The sequence below is a fragment of the Ictidomys tridecemlineatus genome, chromosome 11, assembly GCF_052094955.1.
Source record: "Ictidomys tridecemlineatus isolate mIctTri1 chromosome 11, mIctTri1.hap1, whole genome shotgun sequence".
Lineage (NCBI taxonomy): Eukaryota > Metazoa > Chordata > Mammalia > Rodentia > Sciuridae > Ictidomys > Ictidomys tridecemlineatus.
In genome coordinates this window covers 21,395,889-21,413,252 of record NC_135487.1, presented here as the reverse complement: position 1 = coordinate 21,413,252, position 17,364 = coordinate 21,395,889, and the positions used below count along the sequence as shown (strand labels likewise).

The window sequence follows — 17,364 nt, the reverse complement described above, 5'->3', positions numbered from 1 at the left end:
CCCTTTCCGGCGGCGCTCGGGGCCTCCCCGGACTCACCTGGAGCAGGTGCGCGGGGCGGGACTGCAGCGGACGGAAGGGAAGGCGCAGATTCCAGGGCCGCGGGGGCCGCGCAACCCGACCCAACTCTGGCCCCGGCTGGAATCCTGGTCCAAAGCGATGATTGGGACAAAGACCCGGACAAAGACCGGAGTTTGAGCTCCCCCAAGACCACTGTGTGACCTCGGGACGCTGTCATCCCTAGAGGCAGAATCCAAGAGGGGGTCCCGCTGACTCCGCGACCCTTGGCGCAGAGCCTTTGCGCCACGCGTGGTGCTGAATGATGAATGATAACTGGACGAAAAAACGTGGGCAAGTCACCTCGCCTCTCTGAGCCTCAGTTTCCCCTGCCGTGAAGCGAAGGTACTTGCCTCGCAGAGCTGTTACAACATGTAGTAGATGCTTAATGAATATAAGTTCCTTGTCGAAGCCCCGTCTCATCCCTGTCCCTTCTGAGAGGTTAGCTTCACACTTTCAAGCCAGGTCCTTTTCTGTTCTTCAAATTCTACTGACTTGGAGCAGCTTGTCTAGGGCCACACACGCCCCACAGCCCACTCCTGAGTGGTTTCTCACGTTGGAGGGTTACCCAAACCCTGGACTCTCCGTTAGGAGGTCGGGGAGAGGGGCGTCCCTAGCAGGTGTTTCCCCAGGGGTAGGTGTGAGAGCCTGGGCAGAGGGCTCTGTAACTACCCTAGTCACCCTCCAGCCCTCTCCTCCACCAGCTCTAGACCTGGTAATGGTAGGGAAGGAAGTCTGTGCCCCACAGCTGGCCCAGGGGCCAGAGAGCTGGCCTGACTGCTTCCTCGGGTGATTCACAGGGCGTCAGGCTTAGCCATTAATTGTGCCAGTGCTGTTCTGCAAACAGCCTACACTTTCCCTCCTCCACGCTTTGGCCCACAGGATGCCCTTCTCTTTAAAGTCCTTCTCCTTAGCCCACTTTGTCCCTTTCAAAGCCTCATTCACATCCATACCTTCCTGGTAGAGTACCACAGCCACCACCTCCAACCCACTACCTGGCCAACTAGGAGTGAGTATGTCCCTGCTACGCTGTTGCTTCTAGAACAACGGGCCTCCCCTCTAGCCTCACAAATAACTTTCTGTGGACTCATCACAAAGCTTGAGCCCATGCCAAACTCTTTTACCCACATGGCACCATTCGATCCTCACAGCAGCCCACACAAGTAGATTAATTCCCCACCTCAACTTCCAGATAAGGATACAGAAACTCAAAGAAGTAGAGTAGCACACGAGAGGCCCACTGGGCACTGACCAACGCTGCCTGTGACTCCAGGGATTGTGGATATTGTTGCTCAAGGACACACAGCTTCAGACCCCAAGACTTGTCCCCGCTAGCTTATGACTCTCTTGGAAAACAAAGGTGATAAGATCTAGCCCACCCCTTTTCCTGCCCAGTATTATTTCATTTCTCTCCTGGTCTGAGTGTCTTCACAACTTGGGACTGCCCATGGACCCTCTGACCCATCTCTGCCACCCGCTGTCCTGCCCTGAGCCCAGCCCAGCCCAGCGGTGAATGCCTGTGGGATGAAGGGTGGCACTTTCCCCACCAGCCTAGTTTCCTCCCTCTGCAATGACAGTCTGACCCCAAAACAGCCCCACACGGCCACCTTCCACCCAACAGTCCCCTATGCCTGAAATGCCACCAAGCAGCCCCGAGTGAGACCTCCTCACTGCTCCCATCCCGAGCTCCGGTTCACCTTCTCCCCCTAGGCCCTCTGGTTTTAGGATGAAGTTTTTCAGAACAGGGGACTATGCCGCCATTGTCCTGCCCAAGATGGAGGCCATCCAGGCTCTTACACCCGCCTCGTCACCCTCCACGCAGGGCCAGCCGCTCTGCGGAGACTCACTGTGTAGCTTTGTCCCGGCGATCCAGCCTCTCTCAGCCGCATGCTTCTCATCTGTAAAACAGAGAGAAATTGATTTTGTTCTCACTCTCTCGGGAGCTATGGAGGAGATGACACGAGGAAGGAGATAAAAGAGGTTTCTTTGCTTGGCACTCTGACCAGCCTGTCAGCCTTCCTCCCAGTCTCGAACCTTCTAGATGGGACCAGAATATTACTATCTCACACACCTCCAATCACAATATCACAGTCAGTAACTGTGTGACCACAGCAAGTCTCCACACCTCTCTGAGCCTCAATAAAAACCCGGGATTCAGAATTCAGTTCTTGTACTCAATACCAGGTAAACTGTGTCCTCTGAGAGAATCATGCAGGAGTCATTCAGTCCATGCCCCTGTGCCCATCACCCTGCCCAGACAGATACTCAACCGCCCAGTTCCCAAAGGAAACAGGCTCCGGCTCCGTAGGATAGTCACCCTCGGGTTCTCTACTCTTACCTCCTCCTGCCCTCAGTGTCCCCTAATTTCCCCCCAATCCATTCTTGCCCTTTCCCCTCTCACCATCCTCCCATCCATGAGGACTCAGATGTACTTCTGCTTTGAATCTCCTGTCCCCTGGGCCTTTCTTTCTGCACTGGCCTCTACTTCCTGCTTCTGACCCATTTACAGAGCGGGGCTGAGCCCATCCCTTATGAATATGCATGTGGGATAATGAGGGTGTAGGATTGGGGGAGCATCTGGGGAGAAGCATTCCCTATTCACCATCACTGCCACTCTCCCCACGCAAACCCCCAGCCAAGGCTGCCCTTCCTCCCAAAGGCCAAAGCAATGACTATCGTAATGCCCACAGCAAGCATCTTTAAGTGCCTACAACCTACGGTACTCTGCTAAAAGCATCTCCTGTAGGATGTCTTTCAGATAGGACCTATAGTCTGACTTAGCAGAAAAGGAAATTGATGCTCCAAGAAGTTAAGAAACTCCTACAGAAATACATGGAAAGTGCCCAGTGATACGGGCAGAGCCAGGGTGGAGCCCAGAATATCTCCAGAGGTTGGAAAGGCTGGTGCTTTTAACCCTTGCAGCCCAGCTCTTCAGGGCCAAGCCATGGCCATGGCACCACATCTGGACCTCATATGCCAGCAGATGAACCTACAGAGGTCATAGGTGACCAAGGTCTTGGAATGGACCCAGTCCTGAAAGTGAGTCCATCCAGAAAGCAGGGAGACAGGCGGAAAGGGGCATGCCCACATGTGTGCACAGATGCCACACGGCTGTCCTGTGGCTGCCCACAGGATGTGCCCCTGTGCCCATTTTTTGCCTTTTTTCAACCAACAGTTTCAAGTGCCAGCTGTGGGCTGAGTGCTGTGGACAGAGCAGGAGCAACAGTGACAGTCCCTGCCCGCCCACATGACAGCATGGTGAGGATGGTCTAGTGTGCTTTGCTCCCCACATGCTCTGATGCTCCAGAAGAATCCACGTCCTCCATGGGCAGTGATCCCTAGGTGAGAGAGGACACTGTGGGGAGGTGGGAAGGGTGGACATGTGGGATGGAGCTGCAGGGTCTGTGGATTCCCAAAGGACTCCGGATACTTTCCACACAGGTACCCGGGGTCTCTTGTGAATGTGCACGTGGACAATGGCGGGGGACTGCGTGTGTGTGCACGGGTGACTGTGTGTGGTGTTTGCCACGTGGATACACATGGCTGTGTACAGGGAGTGTCCATACATGAATTTGGGACATAAATAAATCTTTTGTGGTGTGTGCTCATGTAGGTTTTACATGGAGGTGTGTGGGCGTGGGTGTGGGTGTGCATGGGTCTTTAGCAAGGCCTGTTACTGTTATTTTCACAGTCATAAGATTCAAAAATGCATTAAACAAATGAGATAGATGGATGGAAGGAGGGAGAAAGGACAGGATGGATGGATGGATGGATGGGTGGATGGATGGATGGATGGGTGGGTGGATGGATGGATGGATGGATGGGTGGGTGGATGGATGGATGGATGGATGGATGAATGGGTGGATGGATGAATGGGTGGATGGATGGGTTCATGGAGAGATGGCTGGAGGGCTGGATAGAAGGATGGATATGAGAAAAGGTACATTCTGCACAATGGCATTGTAGGTGCCAGTTAGTGGGTGCTTGGCTGTTAACTGAATTTTTTTTTTTTTGAAACCAGGGATTAAACCCAGGGGACTTAACCACTGAGCCATATCCCTAGACCTTTTTTTGTATTTTAGTTAGAGACTGGGTCTTGCTAGTTGCTGAGGGCCTAAATTGCTGAGGCTGACTTTGAACCCGTGATCCTCCTGCCTCAGCCTCCCGACCTACTGGGATCACAGGCGTGTGCCACCACATCCAGCTGAACAATTCTTTTAACTTTTCTGGATGCTTGAAATTTTTTAGAGTAAAATGTATCCTCAAAGTAGGCTGGATGTCTAGTTCCAAGGAATTTTGTACAAGGCGGAAAGAACAGATTGTGCAACGATTTTTTTTTTTTTTTTTTTTTTTTTTGGAGACAGGGTCTCACTAAATTGCTGAACTTGCAATTCTCTTGCCTCAGCCCCCAATTCTCTGGTATTATAGGCATGTCACTGCACCCTGCAAACTTTTTTTTTTATAATTCCTGTAATTATCTTGTGAGTCTCTCAATTGCATTACATTGTATGTTCACGCCCACTTAAAAACGTTAACTTGTTAAATAAGAATATGTAAAACATACCATAATGTGACCATGCTGTTTAGGACTTTCTTTATTTTAAAACTTATTTGGAGGGCTGGAATTGTAGCTCAGTGGTAGAGCACTTGCCTTGCAAGTGTGAGGCACTGGGTTCAATCCTAGCACCACATAAAAACAAATAAAGGCATTGAGTCCATTTACAACTAAAAAATAAATAAATAAATAAAAACTTATTTGGAGCCTCAAAAAATAGAAGTGGTGCTGGGCACAGTGGCATGTGCCTGCAATCCCACCAATTTGGGAGGCTGAGGCTGGAGGATCACAAGATCAAGACCAGCCTCAGAAACTTAAGCGAGACCCCCAGCAACTTAGTCCCTGTCTCAAAAAGGGCTGGGACTGTGGGCTGGGATGGTGGCTCAGTGGTAGAGTGCTTGCCTCGCACTTGTGAGGCCCTGGGGTCGATCCTCAGCACCAAATAAAAATAAATAAATAAAAATAAAGATATTGTGTCTATCTACAACTAACAAAAAAAAATATTTAAAAGAAAAAAAGGGCTGGGGACTGCAGCTCAGTGGTAAAGCACCCCTGGGTTCAATCCCTAGTACCCAAAAAGAATAAAGAAAGGGGCTGGGGTTGTGGCTCAGTGGTAGTGAGCTCACCTAGTAGGCAGGAGGCACTGGGTTCGATTCTCAGCACCACATTAAAAAAATAATAAATAAAGACAATAAAGTCCATTCAACAACTAAAAAAAATATTTAAAAAAAGAATAAAGAAAAAACAAAAACGGGAGGCAGCCTGAGCCTCCCCCTGCCTGGGAGTCCCTGCTGTCCAGCCTCCCATGAGGGTTAGCAGCGGTGGGCCAGCGTTGGGGTGTGAGCACACTGACCGCTTAGCCTCCTCCAAGTCCCTTAAAGCTAGCACCATTCCTGGGGTGAGGGGAATGTCTTGGGGCAAAGGAAGGTCAGCCACCTGCCCAGGGCAATCTCGGGGACCCGGAACTCTGTCATCAGAGGCTTGGACACGCTCAGGCCAAGCGGCGTCCCCTGGCCAGCAGCAAGAGTGTGGGTGGCTAAGATGGATATTTCCTAAAGGAAGAAGGGGTAAAGGTGGAGTGTGCAGAGCTTTCCTGGAACACAGCCCTCCTCCCTCCCGTGTGTTCAACACCTCCTGCCTAGGTCACATCCCCCCGTGCTCAGTGTCTGGGTGTAGGCCAAGGCTTCAGCATCCTCTCGTTGTACAGACGGGGAAACTGAGACTGGAGAGAATGGAGTTGCTCGAGCCACAGAGCAAGTCAGCAGCAGGGTCCCTGCAGAAGAGGGATTCAAGGCCAGCAGACCCAGAGAGTGAAGCCCAGAGTGTCCTCCTGTCTGAGCCGGTCACAACAGGATCCAGGAGGCCAGGTGGGGACAGGAAATGGCACCTAGTTGAGAAGTGCTGGGTTCTAATCCCAACTCAGAATGCCCTGGACAGCTTCCTGCCCCTCTCTGGATCTCATTTTCTCCCTCTGTAAAATAAATGGTCTGAACTACAGCTGGCGCTTTCACATAATATTTGAAGCAGAACCCTCAGCTACAAGAAGAGCTGCCCTGTCCACATAGGGAAGGCAGGTGGATATCCATCGCTTGACCACTGCCCCCTTACCTCACCAAAGAGAGTTCCATCCAACTGAGAACCTGTGGATGAGGGACCAACCTTCAGCACAGAACCAATTCTGATCGGGCCACTTGCCAACTGCATGGACCCAGGCAAGGCCCTCAAGCCTCAGCTTGCTCACCTGTAAAATACCAGCCTCCCAAGACTATGTGACAAATAGTGAGAATCCATATCCAGCGCTTGTCACGCAGCAATGGCATTGCAACTTCAAGCCACGGTGAGTATGACTAGTTACCCCCAGATGAGGACACAAGTGGACTCGCTGCTTCACCATGACTCATTATCCCACCCTTCCAGACCCCAATGCCAAAGCATCTAGGCAGCTGCTACTCCCAATTTTTCAGCCGTGCCATCCTGTGCAGCTGCTTCAGAACAGCTGGGCAGGCTGGGGGTGCTGGGAGACTGGAACTGGGCCCTGAGGAGGGGAAGCACAGGGCTCCCTGTAATCAGGCCCGTTTCATCTGGACAGCCAGCCCCCGGCAGGCCATCATTAGCTTCCACTCCTGACCAGCCCCAGGCTCTGACCCGGCTACCGAAGCCCCAGAGAGAAGGCGGCAGGTATTTAGCCGAAGCCTTTCATTCCCAGAATGAATGAGTCCCCCCTCCTGGAGGACTCCCAGGTTCATGAGTTCAGGGAAGAGTGCCTAGTGAACCACAAGCAGGAAAGAAATTCAGCCAGAAGCCTGGTCCCCACTCACCCCACCAGGCAGTCATCAGAGCCCTGTCCTTGAGAATCCTGCAACCTCTGAAAGGAAGGCAGCTCAAAAGCCACCTTGAGGGGTTGTGGCTCAGCGGTAGAGCGCCCACCCAGCTTGTGTGAGGCCCTGGGTTTGCATGCGTGTGCCAGCTTAGCCTCCTCGAAGTCCCTTAAAGCTAGCTGATCCTCAGCACCACATAAAAATAAATAAATAAAATAAAGCTATTGTATCCAACTCCAAAAATATATATATATATTAAAAAAAATACCATCTCGTGGCTACAACTCTACATACAGTGAGATATTATCCCACCTTAGAAAGGAAGGGGGCCCTGACACGGGCAGCAACAGGGGGGAATCGCAGACTTTCTGCCAAGTAACCGCCAGCCAGTCACAGAGCGCAAACTGGCATAATTCACCCATCTGAGTAGAGAGGTCGAATTCACAGACAAAATCTAGCGCGGTGGTTGTCAGGGCCTGGGAAGAGCAGAACGGGGAGTTATTCAAAAACACAAGACTCGGGGTGTGGAGAAAAGGGGAACCCTTCACACCGTGGGAGACTGACTTAGTGCAGCCATCATGGAAAAGGGCATGCATGGAGGTTCCTCTAAACTTGAAAACAGGACTACCACAGGATCCGGCTGTCCAGCTTCTGGGAATGCAGCAGGCCCTCCATAGGCACAAGTTCCATGTTGGTGGATTCAACCAACCCCCATGGAAATGTTTGAAAAATAAATAAGAAATAACAATACAACAAAAAATTCAAATAAAAAGCAGTATAATAACCACTTGCATGATGGTTACATTGTATTAGGTATTGCACTGTCATCATGTAAAGATGACTTAAGGTATATAGGGAGATGTGCATAGGTTACATGGAAATCCAACAGCATTTTAGAAAAGGAACTTGAGCAACCACAGAAGTTGTATCCACTGAGGTTCTAGAACCAATGCCCCATGGATACTGAGGGATGAGCTAAAGGAAATGAAATCAGTGTGTTGAGGCATAATAGGCAAATACACAAACCTAAGCAGCCATCAGTGGATAAATGGATAGAGACAATATGGGATGTGTACACAATAGAATGCCATTTGGCCTTTAAAAAGAAGGAGATGGAGGCTGGGGCTGTCCTCAGTGGTAGAGCACTTGCCTCGCATGCATGAGGCACTGGGTTTGATCCTCAGCATCACATAAAAATAAATAGAATAAAGATATTATGACCATCTACAACTAAAAAAAAAAAAAAAGGAGAAGAAGGAAATGGGAAATGGTTATTTGTGACAACTTGCATGAACCTGGAGGAGGATATCATGTTACATGAAATAAGCCAGACGGAGAAACAAAGCTGCTGCCTGAGCCCACTCACATTTGAGATCTCAAACAGTTGAACTCACAGGAGCAGAGAGTAGCCTGGGGGCTACCCAGGGCTGGGTGCAGGGGCTGGAATTAAGGAGATGCTAGCTAAAGGGTCACAATTTCAGTTAAATAAAAGGAACACATTCAAGAGATCTACTGTACAATGTGGTGTAGGTAGCTAATAACAGCATGTGGTATATTTGAAAACCTCTAAGAAAGGAGATTTCACGTGTTCTCACCACACACACACACAGAGAGAGAGAGAGAGAGAGAGAGAGAGAGAGAGAGAGAGAGAGAGAGAGAGAGAGAGAGAGAGAGAGAGAGAGAGAGAGAGAAAGCTATGTATGTGAGGTAATCTATATGTTAATTGGCTGGATTATCCATTCTACAATGTATACATCATCCAAAACATCATATTGAGCTGGGCACAATGGCACACACTTGTAATCCCAGCAGCTTGGGAGGCTGAGACTGGAGGATCGCAAGTTCATGCCAGCCTCAGCAAAGTCAAGGCGCCTTACTAAGCAACTCAGTGAGACCCCGTCTCTAAATAAAATACAAAATAGGGCTGGGGATGGCTCAGTGATTGAGTGCCCCTGAGTTCAATCCCCGGTAAACCTTCACACCAAAAAATCATCATCATCATCATCATCATCATCATCATCATCATCATCATCATATAGTGTATCGCAAAAATATACATATTTTGTCAATTAAAAATTTTAAAGTTCTCTGATTTGAATGATTAAAAAAACACACAATACACCCACAAACACACACCTACCTGGTGCTTCTGGTTTAAAGGTGGGGGTAACCAAGCTCAGTGGTGCGCACCTGTAATCCCAGCAACCTGGGAAGGTTGAGGCAGGAAGATTGCAAGTTCAAGGTAACCTGGGCAACTTGGCATAACCCTGTCTCAAAAATTTCAAAGGGCTGGGGTTGCAAGCTCAATAGTAATGTGTCCCTATTCAACCCCAAGAACTGCAAAACAAAAAATGTTTTTAATTCAGAAAAAATTTCAAAAGAAACACCTGTGGAAATGTGGGCTCTCATCCTCGACATACTTTACCTTGTTCTAACCTATTCTAATGCTTAAGGACTTTTTGCCCCCTTTGAGATGGGGTCTTGCTATATTACCCAGCTAATCATGAACCCCTGGGCTCAAGGGTAGCTGGGACTTCTGGAGCTCAAGCTCCAGAGTAGCTCGGACTTCAGACACACACCCCTGTGCCCAGACTCTAAACACTTTTTGCGGGGAGGTGGGGGAAGCTTTACCAGGAATTGAACTCAGGGGCACTCAACCACTGAACTACATCCCCAGTTCTGCTTTGTATTTTATTTAGAGACAGGGTCTCACTGCTCGTAGCTTAGTGCCTTGCTAAGTTGCTAAAGCTGGCTTTGAACTCGCAATCCTCCTGTCTCAGCCTCTGGAGCCGCTGGGTTTACAGGTGTGTTCCACTGCGCCCAGAGACTTTTAACATTTTTTAAGAAAACACATGGACTGGGGATGTGGCTCAAGAGGTAGCGCGCTCATCTGGCATGCGTGCGGCCCGGGTTCGATCCTCAGCACCACATACCAACAAAGATGTTGTGTCCGCTGAAAACTAAAAAAAAAAATAAATATTAAAAAAAAAAAAAAGAAAAAACATGGAGCCTGGAGTGGTGGTGCATGCCTGTAAATCCCAGCTGCTCCAGAGGTTGAGACAAGAGAATTATGAGTTTGAGGCCAGCCTCAACAAGTTAGTGAGGCCCTAAGCAACTTAGTGTGTCCCTGAACTCAAAATAAAAAATAAAAGGGATGTGGCTCTGTGGTGCCCCACGACCAAAAAATAAGGAAACTGGGCTGGGGCTGGAGCTCAGTGGTAGAGTGCTTGCCTCGCACATGTGAGGCACAGGATTTGATCCTCAGCACCACATAAAAATAAATAAATAAAGATATTGTGACCAACTACAACAACAACAAAAAAAATTAAAAAACAAGGAAGCAATGTGGAATCACTCTTAAAGTTTTGTGTCCTGTCTTTTTTATGTGACACTCCTTCATAAGCATTTTCCCTTGTCATTGAGATGTTTTCTCAACAGCACTGAGTGACTGCACACTCTCCGTCAGCTGCTGTCCTCTGAGCAGAAGTCACCTTACTGGGCTGGGGATGTGGCTCAAGCGGTAGCACGCTCGCCTGGCATGCGTGTGGCCCGGGTTCGATCCTCAGCACCACATACCAACAAAGATGTTGTGTCCGCCGAGAACTGAAAAATAAATATTAAAATTCTCTCTCTCTCTCACTCTCACTCTCTCTTTAAAAAAATAAATAAAGTAGGAAAGGTATATTAAAAAACAAAAAAAAGAGGGGCTTGGGATGTGGCTCAAGCGGTAGCGCACTCGCCTGGCATGTGTGCGGCCCGGGTTCGATCCTCAGCACCATATACAAACAAAGATGTTGTGTCCGCCGAGAACTAAAAAATAAATATTAAAAAAAAAAAAAGAAAAGAAACTCAGCAGGTTCATATTGAATGAATGAATAGAATGTTAAAAAAAAAAAAAAAAAAAGAACTCACCTTAGCAAGACTCCTGGCACCCCTTAGGCTGAATCGGCCCCCACCCCCATCACTTTCCTTTCCTTCATGACATTTATCGTTATCTGGAGTTATCTTACCCCTCCACTGTTCACTAGGTTATTGTCTGTTTATTAAATGGCCCATGATATAGTTGAAGGTCAGGGCGGTAGGAACCGATGCACCTAGCACGTGGCCCACGGTCCCCTCAACAAACCCTGAGTGCAGCAGACACAGCTCTAGGCTCTTGGGAGTAAGCAGTGAACAGAACCGAAAAGAGCCCTTTCACTCCCAGAGCTGTGTCCTGGTGCAGAATGAATTCCTGGATCTTCTCATCACCCAAGAGAAGCCCCATGCCCATTCCTCACTCACCTCTCGTTTACACTCCCAAGCCCTGGCAGCTGTGGATTCGTGTATTTCTTACAAGGAGAATCATGCAACCTGGAGTCTTAGGGGACTTTCGTCTCTCACTGAAACACGTTTTCAAGGCTCACCGTGTTACTGCATGTTATCAGAACTTCATTCTGTTTTGTTGCCAAACAATATTCCAGGTCTGGGTGTTTACCTTTTGTATTGTCCATTCATCAGTTGGGAGGCATTTAGAACACTTTGACTTTTGGGCTATTGTAAATAATGCCTCTGGGGACATGCCAATACAATCGCTTGAGTGGACATGCTCTCACTTCCCCTGGGTGGAGATCTGGAAATGGAATTAATGAGTCACATGGCAAATCAATGTTTCACTTTTTTTTCCTTTTCTCTTCTCTCTCTTTTTTCTTATCTTTTTTTGCAGAGCTGGGAGTTGAAACCAGGCCTTCCCACATAGTCTATCACTGAGCGGCACCCCCAGCCCTCTTACATTTTAAATTTCATTGTGAATTTCCAGGCTGGCCTGGAACTCGGGAGCCTCCTGCCTCAGCCTCAAGAGCAGCTATGATTACAGGCATCTGCCCTGTGCCCAACTTCCTTTTCCCATTCTTTTCTACAGTGTTCTTTTTGTGTGTGTGTGTGTGGTGGGGGGGATCCTAGGGATTGTACTAGGGAACTTGACCACTGAGCCACATCCCCAGCCCTATTTTGTATTTTATTTAGAGACAGGGTCTCACTGAGTTACTTAGCACCTCGCCATTGCTGAGGCTAGCTTTGAACTCACAATCCTCCTATCTCAGCCTCCCAAAGCACTGGGATTACAGGTGTGTGCCACTGCACCCGGCTTCTACATTGTTCTTTTATTTCTCTTTTCACATTCTGACTATCTTTTTTTTTTTTTTAGTTTTTGTTTGTTTGTTTGTTTTTTAACTAGTGAAATGGCACTATTTTCGTCTTTTTCCGCTACCCTCTAATAAACTGCCAGCTCCTCTCTGGCAGTCAGGCCCACGTGCTTTCATGGGATGCTCTTGGCCGCTTCCCTCACATTTGTCTGGACCTCTCTAGGATGCAAAAATAACCATGCGACCTCTCTCCTCCTGGCTTTGGTGGCTGTGGACATCACGTCCTCCCTGATGACCTCCAGGTTCACCCCCCACTCCCAGGTCTGATGGAGTCACTTCCTGACAGGGCCAGCTCCACAAGAACGCGAGCTTTGCAGAGGGGCGCTGGGGCAGCAAGGGCCCCGTTAGTGTCATTGTCTACTGTTCTGAGATTCCTGAGCGTTTCTTTTCCTTTCTTTTTTTTTCCCCTTCAGTTCTAAGATTGATCCAGGGGCTCTTTACCACTGAGCTATATCCCCAGTCCTTTTATTATTATTATAATTTAATTTTGAGACAGGGCCCAAGTGGCCTAGGCTGACCTTGAACTTCTAATCCCCCTGCCTCAGCCTTCCAAGTCTCTGATATTACTGGTGTGTGCTACTGCACCCAGTTCATGATAATTTGTTTTATTTAGGAGTAGCAGTACTAGGAATTGAACCCAGGAGCACTTTGCCACTGAGCTACATCCCCACCCCTTTAATTTTTTTTTTTTTTGAGACAGGATCTCATTAAGATACTTAAGACCTTGCTAAATTGCTGAGGCTGCCCTTAAACTTGCAATCCTCCTGCCTCAGCCTCCAGAGTCTCTGGGATTACAGGTGTGCACTGCCACACCTGGCTCATGATAATGCTGCATGTTCATTATGGGCTAGAACCTGACATTTAGGTAGCAGGTGTGCTTGTTTGCCTTCTGCCTGTCACTCAGTCTGATATGCTCCTGACCTCAAGGAGTCTGAGTCCCCATGCGCCCCAGGCCCACTTTCCTTTTCACCATTGAAAAGGTGCCTGGCAGAAGCCAAATGAATAAATGAACAAATGAATGAACACACGAGTGCTTAAAAGGTAGGAGTAAAATGAATGAATGGATGAAAAGAAGAAATCAAGAAAGAGAGAGAGGAAGGAAGGGAGGGAGAGAGGGTGGGAGGGAGGGAGGGAAAGGAAAGGAAGGAGGGGGTCTGTTATGCCTCGAGTAAGACAGGTGGCATTCCCAGAGGCACCAGCACATGCAAGGCTTCCCATGGATGAGCTCCACCTCAGGCAGGACCAGGAGCCCCCGGGAAAGTGGTCACACTGGCCTTAGCTGAACCCTGGGATCTGGAGGACGTGAAGAGGTAGGGCAAGGGCTGGTCTCTGGAAAGACCGGTTTCACTGACTGGGGGTAGGGAGAAAGCCCTGGAATCCAGAAGAGGAAGCACTAATTAGCGCCCTCCCAGGCCTTCTCCTGTCATTGGGGAGTTGGTGCAAGGTCAGGCCGGGAAGTCAAGGGGGGCCCATGGGATAGCTTGGCTTAGGGTCAGGCCATCAAAGCATGGTGATCTTAATGACCCCAATCAAAGTGCCTTTGTTACCACTGGGGCTCTGACTCAGGGTCAGCACCTCCTGTCCCAAATCCCTGCCAGCTGATAGGGCTTCTATGGGCCCAGAATCTCCACCCCAGAAACTGGATGGTCATCAGGCTCCCAGGACCAGTGAAACCAGAGAGAGGTGACAGTGGCCTCTGCAGAGGGTGCCCCAGCTGCTGACAGGAAGGAGTGATAATGACCTCTTTGTTTAGGCTTGGCCTTGCCCAGCAAAGAGGCCCAGGTGGCTGTAACCCTGCGGTGTCAAGCATCCCTTATCCAAAATGCTGGCACCAGAGTGCTTTAGATTTTGGATTTTTTTTTTTCAGATTTTGGAATATTTGCATATGCAAAATGAGATATCCTGGGGATAGAACCCTAAACGCAAAATTCATTATGTTTCTCATCCATCTTATACCCATAGCCTGAAGGATTTGTTTTGCTTTGCAGTATTGGGGACCAAACCCAGTGAAGGCTTTTTTTTTTTTTTTTTTTGTACCAGGGATTGAACCCAAGGGCACTTACCCACTGAGCCACATCCCCAGCCCCTTTTATATTATATTTTGAGACAGGTTTTTGCTAAGTTGCTTAGGGCCTCACTAAATTGCTGAGGCTGACTTTGAACTTGTGATCCTCCTGCCTCAGTCTCACGAGTACTGGGATTACAACACTGAAAGCTCTTTTATACAATATTTTTAGTGATTTTATGCCCAAAGTTGTGTACATCAAACCATCAGAGAGCAAAGGTGTCACTATTTCTTCTTTTTTTTTTTTTTTTTTTTTTTTTTTGGTGGTGCTGGGGATTGAACCCAGGGCCTTGTGCATGCAAGGCATAGCCTCTACTAGCTGAGCCAAATCCCCAGCCCCAAGTGTCACTATTTCAATACACTCTGAGGAAATCCATGATTGCTTGTACCACCATTGTCCCTGACTCTGAATTGAGGTGTCACTGATAAGCAATCATTTTTTTTTTCTTTTTCTCTTTTTGCACTATACTGAGATGGAACCCAGGAGGACTCTACTGCTTAGTTACATTCCCAGACCTTTTTATTTTTTTTATTATTCTGAGATGCTCTCACCAAGTTGCTGAGGTTGGCCTTGAACTTGCAATCCTCCTGGGTCACTGGGATCACAGAAATGTGCACTACCAACCTGGTAACTGTTTTCTTATTACACACTTATTCACACATAAATATTTAATAGTAAAAAACATGACATACTCTTAATATAGTGAAAAAAAAATTATGTATTCAAGGTAACTAAGAAGCATAGTAGCATTACCAGAACACCTGTACCGGCTACAACAAGCAACATCAACAACCAACAATAGCCTTCAATCTCCACCTGCGGTGCTGTGTTTTGGTTGAAAGGTTACCACAGGAGATGATGGGTGGTACAGCACTTGTCTAGCATGCATGAAGCCCCGGGCTCAATTTCCAGCAGTTCCAAAAAATAATAAATAATGAAACAAACAAACAAACAAATAAATAACAGCCTCAGCACTGGTTAAAAAAAAAAAGTTAAACCATTCTTAGGTCATGGACCATATGAAAGGCTATGTGCACATTAAAAAAGTACTTTTTTTTTTTTGTGAACAGAAACACCACACACAGTTGAGGGCAGGGCACGTGGTACACACCCCTAATCCCAATTCAATGACTCAGGAGGCTGAGGAAGGAGGATCACAGATTCTGAGCTCAGCCTCTGCAATTCTGCAACTTTGTGAAACTCTGTCTCAAAAAAAAAAAAAAAAAAAAAAAAGATGGGAGCAGGGATGTAGCGATGCAGCTCAGGGATAGAGTACACCTCTGGATGCAACCCCCAGCCCAGCTAGGCATGGTAGTGTGTGTGCCTTACTTGCAGTGACTCAGGAGTGTGAGGCAATAGGATCACAAGTTCGAGGCCAACTGCAGAAATTTAGTGAGGCCCTAAGCAACTTAGTGAGACCTGTCTCAAAATGAAAAATAAAAGAAAGAGCTGTGGATGTGACTCAGTAGTTAAGTACCTCTGACTTCTGGATTGGATCCCCAGTACAAAAAAAAAATATGTCAAAAGTTCGGGCATCTTTTTTCCTCATTTGACATATGGAATCTCTTTCAAAGTCATCAGTATCATTGTTCAGTAATCATCGCTGAACATAGTTGCAGGCCAGAGACTGTGTCAGGTATTCACGACTGTGGCTTTGTCACGGTGTTTCATACACTGGCAACAGTGTATATGGCATCCCTGGTGCTCACCTTTTTTGGGGGGCGGGGCCAGTGCTGTATACTGGGGTTTGAACTCAGGGACAATCAACCACTGAGCCACATCCCCAGCCCTATTTTGTATTTTATTTAGAGACAGGGTCTCACTGAGTTGCTTAGCGTGAGCCTCACCATTGCTGAGGCTGCCTTTGAACTGCAATCGTCCTGCCTCGGCCTCCTGAGCCACCTCTCCTGGCTCAGGCTCACCTTTTGCAAACTTTCCACAACCATGCCTGTGACAAGTGCTGCAATGCTCTTCAAGAAAGTGTATTTATCCAGGCACAGTGGCTCATCCCTGTAATTCCAGCTGCTTGGGAAGTTGAGGCAAGAAGTTCAAGGCCAGCCTCAGCAATTTAGCAAGACCCTGTCTCAAAGCAAAATAAAACCAACAAAAATTTAATAGAAAGGCTTCAGCCAGGCATTGCAGCCCATGTGCCATCCCAGTCCCTGCAGGCAGGAGGATTGCAAGGTTGAGGCCAGCCTGGCCAACTTGGCAGACCCTGTTCTCAAAATAAAAAATAAAAAGGGCTGGGAGTGTAGCTCACTGGTGGAGTACTTGCCTAGCATGCCTAAGGTCCTAGGTTCGATTCCTTGAACTGCAAAAAAAAAAAAAAAAAGGTTAAAAATGTTTTTGAATTGTGTTCACATCCACCACCACTGTCTCTCTAATGCCAGCGCCACCTCTAGCTCACTGAGCAGGAGAAGTGAGGTAATTAAGGAGGTCTTTCTACCATGGCTCATCAAAGCAGTCTGCCTACAAATGGACCAGGGGTAAAGCACCCAGGAAACAACTGCCTCAAAAGCCGCTCCCAAGAATGCGCCCTCTACTGGAGAGGTGAAGAAACCTCATCGTTACAGGCCTGGTACTGTGGCACTCTGTGAAATTAGACATTATCAGAATCCCCTGAACTTCTGATTTGAAAACTCCCCTTACAGCATCTGGTGCCAGAAATTGCTCAAGACTTCAAAACAGATCTGCGCTTCCAGAGTGTGGCTCTTGGTGATTTGCAGGAGGCAAGTGAGGCCTATCTGGTTGGCTTTTTTGAAGACACCAACCAGTGTGCTATCCATGCTGAACGTGAAACAGTTATGCCAAAAGACATCCAACTAGCACTCTGCACACGTGGAGAACGAGCTTAAGAATTCACTATGATGAGAAACTTCATTCTCAAAAAAAAAAAAAATTCTCTTCTTCCTGTTATTGGTAGTTCTGTACATTAGATGTTTTTATTCCCCCTCCATGGGGTCAAAAGGTACCTAAATATATGATTGTGAGTGGAAAAATAGGGGACAGAAATCAGATATTGGCTGTTTTTCCATTTTCATTTGTATGCAAATTTTTAGTTTAAATGCGGGATGTAAAGCATTAATGCAAGTCAAAATGTTTCAGTGAACAAGCAGTTCAACTTTATAACAATTATAGATAAAACAGTTGGTCTGGGGTTGTAGTGCAATGGTAGCGCACTTGCCTAGCA

General features: G+C 47.7%; 1 pseudogene; it reads left to right on the top strand.

Annotated features, from left to right (window-relative positions):
- Window positions 1–6,423: 6,423 nt before the first annotated feature.
- LOC101962806 (histone H3.3A-like) lies at window positions 6,424–17,029 on the top strand (annotated as a pseudogene).
- The last annotated feature ends 335 nt before the right edge of the window (window positions 17,030–17,364 follow it).